The 11,458-nt window shown below is 32.3% G+C and overlaps 1 protein-coding gene across 1 annotated transcript in view; it reads left to right on the forward strand.

Annotated features, from left to right (window-relative positions):
* The first annotated feature begins 8,555 nt into the window (after positions 1-8,555).
* Positions 8,556-11,458, forward strand: part of wnd (Mitogen-activated protein kinase kinase kinase 13 wallenda) — a 40,376-nt gene continuing 37,473 nt past the window's right edge. The window contains exon 1 of the mRNA XM_074119789.1: positions 8,556-8,805. The gene's annotated coding sequence lies outside the window, so the exon portion shown is untranslated. The remainder of the gene's footprint in view (positions 8,806-11,458) is intronic.

Genomic DNA, 11,458 nt, shown 5'->3' on the forward strand with positions numbered 1-11,458 from the left:
AATAAGTTATAAGAATGCAGTTCACATAGAGCAACTTACTAATTTCTTGCATATTAATTATCTTGGAACAAAACAAAATATTCCATTTCACCAGCTGTTTATTTCCAAGGTGACGATTTTACTGATTGACCTTCAAACATGTACTGTTCTCAGCAAATGATACTTTCCATCTGCAATTTGTAATTCGTTGAAACTATTCGTTGGTACTGAAAAAAAATTCTGAAACTTCCCAAGTAATATGCGAGAAAAATATTTATGTTCTAGAACGATGTATAACTTAAATAGAGCAACATTTTTGAATGGTGTTGCTTCGAGAAAAAGGAGAACATTCGCCAGTACATGTAAGCCCAGTGATTGGAACATGGTAGGGAGGCCCAGAGCAAAAAATAAAATATTTCTGCCTCCAATCTATTATCTTAAGAAATTCAAGATCCGGGAAGTATCTTTAGTGGCCTAAGCTCAGCTTTCTCATATTCCGCTGGGCCCACAGTGCTGAAGGCTTCAGCACTTTTTCAGAATAGTTGCTTAGCCCTGAGATTTTCGCCGAATTTATATGCGTCTAAATGAGTTTTTTTTTTTCTCTATTCAAACGTTGGATGTCTAAGAACAGGGCCTCCATCCAGATGTTCAAGAATTGCTTTCGCTGAATTATGGTTTTGAGAAACTTAACATGCACCGTAAATCAGAATAATTTATTCTTCAGATACGTTACGACCAGAATCGCTTAAATAATACGATTTATTTGTTAAAGTATGCATTTTTATTTTCAGAATTATTATTTCTTCTACATAAAAGAAAATATCAAAAAGAAAACCAGCCAAAAATGGATTCGATGCTAAATTTTATCTCAAATCATAAGTATATTTCCCTAGAAATATGTTTAAAGTAAAAAATTAAAGGCATTTATGTTCAACTAAAGTTTCCGAAATGAAAAGAAAATTTTTGGTGCCATAAAAACTGAAAAATAGAGTAAGTGCAGTGACACTTGCGGGTTAAGAATTCAGCTAATAAAGAACAGTTTCAAAAACAGAAACACAACATTGTGCTTTCAGTGATATTCTTTTTGTTTTTTATTTATTCTGGTACACACTCTTTCTCTTATAAACCATGAGCTCAAAACAATTGTTGAAAGACCTCAAAAATTTGCCTTTCTAGTAAAATTTCAAACAATTGGATACCAGGAATGAGAGAAGGTAAACAGTTGAAAATTGATAAATCTAAAAATAGGCAAAATTAATTATGTAAGAAATTTCAACTTTTTTTTTAAACACTTCTGCATTTTGTTTTATACACAATATTTTTGAATAGCGTAAAATGACACGCCTCTCGGCGCATGTCTCTCATTTCGAAGTACATGCAGCTGTTGTGGTCTTACCATACTAATAAACCTATACAGAATACTTAGTGCACACGGAGCCGCACAAGTTATATACAAAACGATGCCAGAGAATCTACACAGGTGTTCGTCAAGCTACACTGCCCTTAATAACTAGCTACAGTATTGTAGTTCCATCCAGCAGGTTGTAGAAAAAGATTGTGTATAAAACTTCCATTATGTCTATAGAAGGAAAAAAAAATGTAGGAAATGGTTTAGCATATTAGTAGATTCTCCACTACTGAGTAAAATTAAAAAACAAACTTTTAAAATTGCTTATTCCTCGTAAAAGATTCATTTAAATTATCAGATCCCTGGTTATATTCCAAAACTAAATTATTTTAGATTGCAGAAACAAAACGAAAAATCATAGGCATTAGAGAACATGAAGTAAAATATACATTTTTCTGGCGGTCTTAAAGATTTACTTCATTTATCAACTAGTACAGAGGCCTGAAGCGAAATAATGGAGGTCTGTTGAGAAACATGACTCTAACTTACTTTCAATTACTATAATTCTAAAATATCAAATTTCTTTAAACTAAAAAAATAACAGGTGTAGAACTTATGCTAAGGATGGTTTTTATAACATGTTTATTTACTGTATTAATCAGGGAAGTATCAGGTCTCAGTGTTTTCTGTATGCCGTACAAGTTAAGGCGGCCCTCTTACACGTGCTATTTGCGAGCTATTCATAAATCTTAGAGAAATCAGTAACTACAATCTTGTGTGCTATTTTCTGGCATAAATAGTGTTCACTTCGAGAAATATAATCGTCACAAAAACATTTCCGAAAGAGAACGATGTCTTCTCATTGTTACCAGTTCGGTAATTGAGCCTTGGTTGAGAGCAAGTTGCTTACTTGTCAGATAGATTGAGTGGCAAAAAAGCCATCTTGGGTGGCTCGACTGCATCTACTACAGATAGATTTTTTTTTTTTACAAATGGTCTTGTGATCCGTTAATAGAGAAATTAGCGCCTTCAACTTTGAAAGGTAAATTTACACCGAATCCTTTTTGTCAGGATAATTAGGCACTAAGCTGGTGGATTCCAATTTAGAAGTGCATACTCTTCGTATTTCCTGGTGAGATTGTCGACTCTTTTATTATGAACTCTTACTGACTATGGGTGTATACAATAATTTCTGGAAATACTCATCGTAAAGTCAACTCTTCTCTCGAGCCTTGACTCATGACTGTAGTCGACATCTAGCGACGTTATTGCCAAATTCACCGTTTAAGATACAGTAAATACTTATTTATTTACTTTTCATCATAATTTTAAGAGCCTGCGTCTTTCTGGACTCCAGAGATACTCCTTCATGACTGTCGAAGTTAACGTAGAGTAGTTACGAGGAATCCATTATCTACAAAGCTATAGATTTTGTGAGATAACATTCCGTGATTTAAGTACCTTTTAGCCAAAGTTTTGTACACCTCCAATTTTAGAGCCTGCTCTGGTGATGCAACGCTGCTTTTTTGGTTCTATGAAGCAGATCAAGTCATCTAAAAACTAGGAGCTATTGGGCCAATATTGGGTCGCTGCCGTTACCTCAGTCTAACATCGCTAACAGCTCCAACACTCACAGATAGTTCGGCTCGCTTAAGCAGAGTTAGTTAGCTGTCGTAAGATGATACTTGGGTTTAATGAACCTACAGGCATACTTAAGCTCATCATCATAATTAACTTCCACGTCTCTGTAAAGGCAACCGCATTCCACGCGCTTATCCCTGACACATGTAGCAAATCACAATATATCTACAAGTACTCTCTAAGCAAAGTTATTCTGATCTACCACTGTTTACCTCGTTAAATATTTTAAAATATCAGTGTTTTTGAAAAGAGTTACAGATTGAACAAATACTACAACGTGGTTGCATTAAAGCAAGACATTAGTACACATTGAAATGGAATATAACATTTTACTTAAAATAGAATGTATTTCTGCTATAAAAATAAGTTTTCATGATAAAAAGAGGACAAACTGAAATCAATTGTGTTACAGTGAGAGAATTAAGATTAGTAAAGGAGAGTAGAGTTTGCAGCAAGGCGTCACTCTGCGGGTTCTCCATTGTTACGATATCCCTATCGACCCACTCCCGACGCAATACAAACCCATGGGAATACGGTGAGGAACACTCCCTATTTTTTTGTCTTCTGAACGTAGTTTGTATTTTGTGCCGTCGCTTGTTTTGGCGTCTTATCGTCTCTTTCCGTATTGATCGTCAAGTAGGAGCCACTAGCGCCATTCAGACAGGTTTCTGTCACATGATTCTCCCACTCTTCTACCTATATCGGTCACCTTAATGCGATTTTCCAAAAGTTCATTACTGTTTAGTAATGATTATTTAATTTTAAATGCCGGGACATTAATAGCAGACAATAATGGATTTAGTTTTTATTGTTTTTCCTTTTTCAAAGAAGTTTTGAAAATTTCCTTTTAATCGTTATATATCTTTGCCAGTATTATTTTGAAACAATTTTTTGGGATTTATTTTTTGGAAATTTCAGGAATAGAAGTGATCTTTTATTTTATCTTTTAAATTGCTATTCATTCTAACAGTTTAGCAATGATTCTAAAACTTGAAAATAACAAAGAAGAATCGTCTAACAAAATTAAAATATAAAATTCTGTTAAAAAAGTTTGAATTACTTACATATTGTTTAATTTTGCTTGCTCTACTAAAGTGAGAGGCACATCTTACAAAATGGAAAAGAAATTTTGAGATTTCTCAGATATCTTAAATGAAAGGAGGTGTTGCAAGGTTTAATTAAACCCTGTAAAGGTATACAATAGATCCAGGAAGATCGTGGTGCGTTATTATATCCGAGCTAAAAGAAAAAATAATAGCTCGTAAAAGACTCATTAAAGTATGTGTGATCAGTAATGCGTAAACAGTAAATTTGATCAGTTAACAGTAAAATCGATTTGAAGCAATTGTAGTCTGGTTTTAAGATTGGATCTTTTTTTTATAATGTAAAGTACACTGTTTTTCTGTTATAATGCCAATCATCTCGATCCTGAGGCTTCACTTTCAAAACCCACCCTATTATTACTTCTTAAATTGTATTAAAGTAACAATACAAATTGTTACATAGAAAGTGCACACGTCAAACTATATCATGCATTAAATAAATATAGGTTTATGTATGATGTAAACAAAACAAAGTGTGTTGTGAATTACTCCGCTGTTATTGATTTCTACAAGAAATGTTGGATGTCTGATGGGGCTTTCCAAGTGCCGAGCTAACTCAGGTAACTTAATATATATTGTTGTGTAACAGCATTCAAGAACTGTTGAAAATTATTGTTGTTTCACAAAAGAAATTCATAATAAATTACCGAACTCCAAGTAGGAAGCAAGTTGTTAGCGTAGGTAACATTTATTATAATGTATCAGAATTACTTTGTACTAATTTTATAAATTAAACATTTGTGTTTCCGTTGTCAATCAGCTACATATAAGCTTTTTAAGATGTTAGCTTTACCTTTGATAGGTATTTCATCCTTCGCACAAACTTCTAATGAATCCTCTCTCTAAAATACTAAATTCTTTATTGTCCAGAAATGCTTCTTTTTCCATCTCCTCCGACCAAACTGTATCCGCACAATTCTTATTATAACTTTCACCAACCTATTCGTGCTAGCTTAAATGGAAATTCCTTTCTAACTTACAATCACATATCTTTTCTCGAACTCTTGTTGATAACATCCTACTAGACATTGAAACTCTTGCTGCTAGACTCCTTTAAAAAACAAGACTGTGAGATCTCTCCTATCTGGTGAAAGAGGAGTGTCTACTGATTCAGTGAAGTTTTGGAGAGTGATTCTGTAAATAATTACTGGGTAATCACAACGTTCATTTAGGTCCAGTATATTCATTATGATCACGGTTACTTACAGAATTCATTCTATGGAAGTGTTAACATTCATTCAAAGAATTCATTCAATTAAGGAAAAGGGAATCATGGATATCTTGCTAAAAATTCATCAACATTTTGTTTCCTTAAGACGTAGTGCTTTTTATGAATGTTTTACTGATACTTATGGAATGCATGTGAAGAGGTGGAATGAGATGCTCATAAAATTCATTTATTTTACAATTTAAGAGAGAGAGTGGGAGATCAATTGTTTCCCCAATTGAATCTTACTTATTTTGTTTTCATTGAATACTCAAGATTTGCTAGCTCATTAGTTTTGCAATAATAATGATTAAATTAAGTTTTTACTATTTGATAATGATGAATTAAGGTAGAATAGAATTTAATGAAGTTTACTTATGAATTTAATGAGATCAACCCGTTACTACCGATTGGGTCAAGGAGGATCAGTGGGTCGTTACTGTCTTATTGTGAAGGTCCGCCAATCTCCTAGCTAATAACTATTTTTGTCTGTACTTATTTAACCTTCAGTTATGGACTATCTTCTACATAATATTAAGGAAGTACTTTTTTTTTGTTGAATTTTGGTTTGGATCAATAGTTTTTACTGTCACTTACTTGCTGGTTAGAAAAAACTAACACGATCTTGTTAAAATTTCCAAATTGAGTTTTGCTTGAAATATATTTTACGTGGCCTGAATTTGAAAATAATTTTATCTAAGAGATATTTTATGCGCAGTAATATTTTATGTGTTCAGTAAATGAGATACAGATTAGATATCGCTTAAGAAGAAAAATCGAGAAAGCCAAATTAGGCATTTCGCTTGGATACCATTGTCGCTCCCACAGTTATCAGATAAAATGTTGTCAACTGGCAGTTAAATGAACTGAATGACTCTTTTCCTTCAATAATATTTGGAACATACCTAAAACAATTTTCTATAAACTTTGTATGCGTACAAGCACACATGGAAAGATCTTAATTTGAAAAATATTTCAGGTACAATTTTTTCGAGATAATCAGAGAAATTTAACTTCAGCATCTCTCAATGGAATGTCAAACCAAACACAGTTCTTTTAATATTAAGTGATGGTGTTACAATGAAGTACAGCATTTTAAGTTTAAAGAAAACCTAATCCGGAAGTGTGATTCTATAGAACAGCCTTTTGGATTTTTTTTTTTTTGGAACGTTGAAGTGTCAGATTAAGTTTAGAAGGTTTTTGTTGTGTTCCTGAAGACTTTGAAATCGTCCTAAATTCCATTTCTTATGCATTGAATACAAACTAATTTAAAAGTTAGCTTAAAATAAAAGACACTTCAGATAAAAGTGGAAGCGTTCACAGTAACGTTCCAGCGTAACATCACAACGCATTCAATGCAAGTACTCGTATATTGCGTAATTGTAAGTGATGGAATATTAGAATTATTATTGACACAATCTAATTCAAATTGTTTGAAAATTGTTGAATTTAAAGTTTACATGTTTTCATTTAACTGTAGCTGATTCACAATTTATAATAAAATAAAAATCTCGAATACCGGTTTCACTTCTGATTCAAAAATAAAGAATATTTAGTTTTGTTCTGTTTTTATAAAAAAAAATAAAATAAAATAAAAAACTATTTTACCAAGTAGGTTGTACTGGATTGGTGAGTCACCACGGAATGTAAGCCTCTTCGTCGAACAACACATCTTTAAAATTCTTTTAGTTTCATTTCTTAAATGCATGTTAGAGCTTTACATTTACTTACTAATACAACTCACAGAATGTTTAAAATATTTCTTAAAACAATTTAGGATTCTGGGCGTATTACTTTATATCCAAACTATTTTTTTTTATTCTAAAACAATTTTTCGTTTTCTAAAGTTAATAAAATATTAAAAGATCTTGGTTTACTCAATGAATTGAGCTCGTACAATTAGCCTTGGTCCTCCAAACCAAGGGTCATCCACGAAGATAATGAAAAAGAAGAATAAAAAGAATGCTTACTTTTATACTCGTTCGGTTGCATTACGAACTTTCGTAATATAATTTTTAACACCAAACAGAACTTTTAGACCACAAATACAAACTTAAAACTTAATTTTTTTAACTGTACAACGAACAAATATATGTATATGTATAGTTTTGAAAAAAGGAATCTTCTTTACTTATTCTGGTATAAAAATAATTAATTTTAATCCCAAAATCGACCTTATTAGACTTAAAGCTTTGCTGATCAGTTCGTGCAAGAATCAAGTTTTCTATTGAATTGAAAGCTTCTTAAAGTCCAATAATATGTAGAAAACAATGCAAAATGATCTCGGTCTCCTCAGAGAAAATATTTTTTATTTAAATTACGCTAAATTTCGTTTTATATTCAGATATTGAACGCCTTCAAGTACGATATAGTTTAGATCGTCTTTCATCTGCGTCCAAATAGATAATGATATTTTTTTTTGTCTTTCACTGCTGTATCACAAGTCAAGATTGCTTTGTAAAGCATAAAGCAGGTCATATCTTCTGGACAGATCTTGATGGATCCTACCATTTTGATTGATCAGCAATTTATCTTCTCTTTCACACTGCTTTTGCAGCCATGTGCTCTACTCATGATTTCGGCACTAGTTACATATGCATGGATAGCAATGGTGGGGGCCCTTATCTTGTTATGAGCAGAGGCTAAGAAGTGGGAACTTCATCTGAACATCTAATGTTATTTCTGGAGAAGAAGTTGCTGAAGTTAAAGCTCTATTGTGGAAGTTACAGTTTAGTTGAAGGAAGAACAATCAAGAATCACCAGTAATGGTTCTGAAATATTTGATACAAAGCTTCTTGGCAGTGCTGCCCAACAACGCACAAATATTGCTTAATGTCGCTGATGGTTAGCATCATAAAAAAAGAGGTTACTGGTGACGTAGAAAGTTGGTGTAGGATAAGACTCTTTGTGTATTCGCGTCGTACTATAAACTGTTTTGTTCGTGAGGAATTTGATTATAAAAATAATGCCTACTCTTTGGGAAATTAGCTGAAGCTTTTACTAATTACGTTATACCCATTAATCTTATTGTTTAATTAATAGAAGTTTAGAGAACAGTAATTCTTTGTCAAAACAAGAATCTAAGTGGTTGATCGAAGTGTCAAATAATAAGCTATGGTTTGGTTGGTGGTCCACACAATAGTGAATGAGGAGGCAGCCGAAGGTCAAGAGTGCGCGAGGCGGCAAAATGGGGGCAGTTCTAGGCATTATAGGAGTGACGTCAGCCTGGGGGCTCATATTAGCCGCTAGAGGCCGCTAGTAGTCGCAGCACCTACTCCAAGCCGCCCTCCTACTTCTCTTTAGTTCAGTAAGTTGTACGCCGCTGTATGGTGTCTATCACCTAACTACGTCATATACGGGCTCTGTGCAGTGTTTGCTATGTTAGTGACCTCTACACATAATACACCAGTGAAATAACAAGTTACATCCCCAATCAGTGCCATGTGATTTAATTTTTCATTTATTTATTTTTATAAGGATCTTTTTAATTTTAAATATTTGTGTCATCAAACTGGATTAAAGAACAGGTACTTGTGTATTTTTTTTTATTTTTTACTGCTTCTAAAGAATACAGACCAACTACATGCCTAGATTGACTGGTGCTCATTAAAGTCTTTTTCTTGAAATTGACATTTTTTAAGTTATATCTTTGGTATTTACTAGACTAAAAAAAATCACTAAAAGAGGTTGACATTTCTCTAAAAGAAATATAAGAAAATTAGAATATTTTTTATATTATTTTGTTTGATTACTTTTTATGAGATGTCTAGGAGTATCGTGACATTTCCAATAATATTTTGCAAGACAAATGTTTTAATTTAATTTTTGTTTTATTCCTCGATTTACTTTATCCACACTATTCTTTCCATGCAATCCATGTCACTACTTAAAATAACAAATGTGAACAGAATTCTTCCAACAGGATCTTATTTCAAATATTCATTTTTTCTAGCTATTTCCAAGAGAGATAATTGTCTGAATGATATAGAAATTATAAAAAACTAATCACTAGTATAAATGGTAGAGAACATAACTACTGCAGCATGCTGTGAAATGGCTTATTGATTTTTATGTCAGGAAGGAAGGAGTGGCTCTGTGAAGCGAGAAACAAATTAAGTGAAAGGTGCTTTAGGGCGTTCCAACAATTACAAGTTTTAATTTACTGAAAAGTTCTATGAAGTGGTTGCTACATAAAATAAGTTGTTTCAATGATAAAACTAAGAAAAGCGTGTAATATAACTTATAAATTTTTTTTCTTGAAATCAAGTTACTACTATTTGGCATTTACTTTTAATTATTGATAGAACTCTTAGTAAAACATGAAACACTTTATACACGGGAATGAATTCTTGTAGAAAATGCATTGATTATTCAGCAGTTATAGCAGTAAGATTACACTTTTTATGACAGTTCCAACGTATACACTAGGTGAATGCAACATTTACTAGACAACTAATCTTCATGTTTTTATTTACGTTCAACGTGTTTTCTTCTTTTGTTTCTTTATCTTCTCCAATTTACGAGTGAGCGCATAACTAAGTTCTTGCAGAGTTTCGAATTTGGGATTGGCAGTACATAGTTGGTGAGCTGCTGAACACGAAAAGTGATTTTTAAAAAGATTTTGTCAAAATTCTTCCTCAGGAGTATTTTTTTTTTTTTTTTTGCCTGGAATTTTTAGAAAACAGAACTATCGATTTTCTCTAATCTTAAATGATTTCATGCACAATTTAATCTGGGAGGAAATGCTTTTTACAGGAGAGAGATTAAGCGATGCTAGTGACTAAATTGAGATTTCAGTATTTGTGTGAGTTAATCTAAATGGGATTACACAAAATTATAATTTTTTTAAAATAAAGATTGTTTTGAAAATTGTATGGGTCAATAAATTAAAAGATAAGTTGTTTGAATCATTAACTTTGTTTTCAATAATCAGGTAAAAAGGCAGGAAATTTATCTTAAACTATTGAACATTCTAATTTCTGAATAACATTTACTACAAATTTTAACCTTGTAGTGGCAGATCAATTTCAGCTTTAGGTGTGAATTTGTAGCTCCAAATAATTATTACTTTTAAAAATGTATGAAAAAAAATCACACAGTCAGTGATAATCACTGTTCCAATTGCTATTCTTTAATAATGATAAGTCTTTCCACTATTGTAATTATCAATTCCTAAAAAAGAAAATGGGTCCATTATAATTATTTAATTTGCCGGGAGAGAAAGACGAGTGAATTGCAAAATTCCCGAAAGCTTTTAAAAGCAGTAAAAATCAACTTATCACATTCTTAAAAGGAAAGTGTGTTCTAATGGAATGGAATCAGAGCTCTTTTGAATGGAAAAGGGGGTCAACACAGATAGCCAATCAAAACCTAAAACTAATTATAGAATTTTTGATTGAGAAATTAAAAATCTGCATTTGCATACAGAACACCAAGAAAATAGAACTTACTTACGAGTTTGTGCTTGACTAGGTTAAGCAGGCCGACTGTTTGAGTGACAGCCGTAAAAATAAAGTACACCGAAGGGTGCTTTATAGTACCGACTTTGCATCTGAAAAGGCATCGTAAGTAAAGGGTTCAAATAAATGCCCTGCACGTTCAGAAAAGGTAACTGTTTGATTGTCTGTTTGTGGACAATATCTTCGTTAAAGGAAAAGAAATCCATTTGGATTTAATAAGAATGCTCTGTCAGGAGTCGTAGTGGCTTGGAGGCTTCTTCTTGCTGAAAAACGAGATGATGCTAGGAAAAATATAGATTAACTTTTACAGATTTCTTTTAGTGTGCATTTCTCATTAATTAATTAGAAAAACTCCAGATTCTGGGGTATGGACAAATTTGCTTCAACTGGAACTTTTATAATAACTTAACTCTGCTTAAAACTTCATACATTAAACTCATGGTAGAGTCAAGCCTAACTTCCATGGCTCCAAAGTAACTTAGAACTTAAATTTTGTATGCAATTTTTGAATGTAAGTGAAAAGATTATACGTATATATTAGCCAAATTTAAGGGAAGTACAATAATTGCCATCTTTTGTAGAGAGTAATTTGAAAAGATAAATAATTACAGAATGAATGATTTTGATTTAGTATTACATCCGTCTGTCGGTTAATTTGCAAACTTTACAGATTCTCTGCATTTTTAAACCGTAGACTTCTGCAATTAGATAGTTTCTGCTC

This window comes from Rhodnius prolixus, unplaced genomic scaffold (genome assembly GCF_049639745.1).
Source record: "Rhodnius prolixus isolate KJV_2025 unplaced genomic scaffold, Rpr scaffold_2, whole genome shotgun sequence".
NCBI lineage: Eukaryota > Metazoa > Arthropoda > Insecta > Hemiptera > Reduviidae > Rhodnius > Rhodnius prolixus.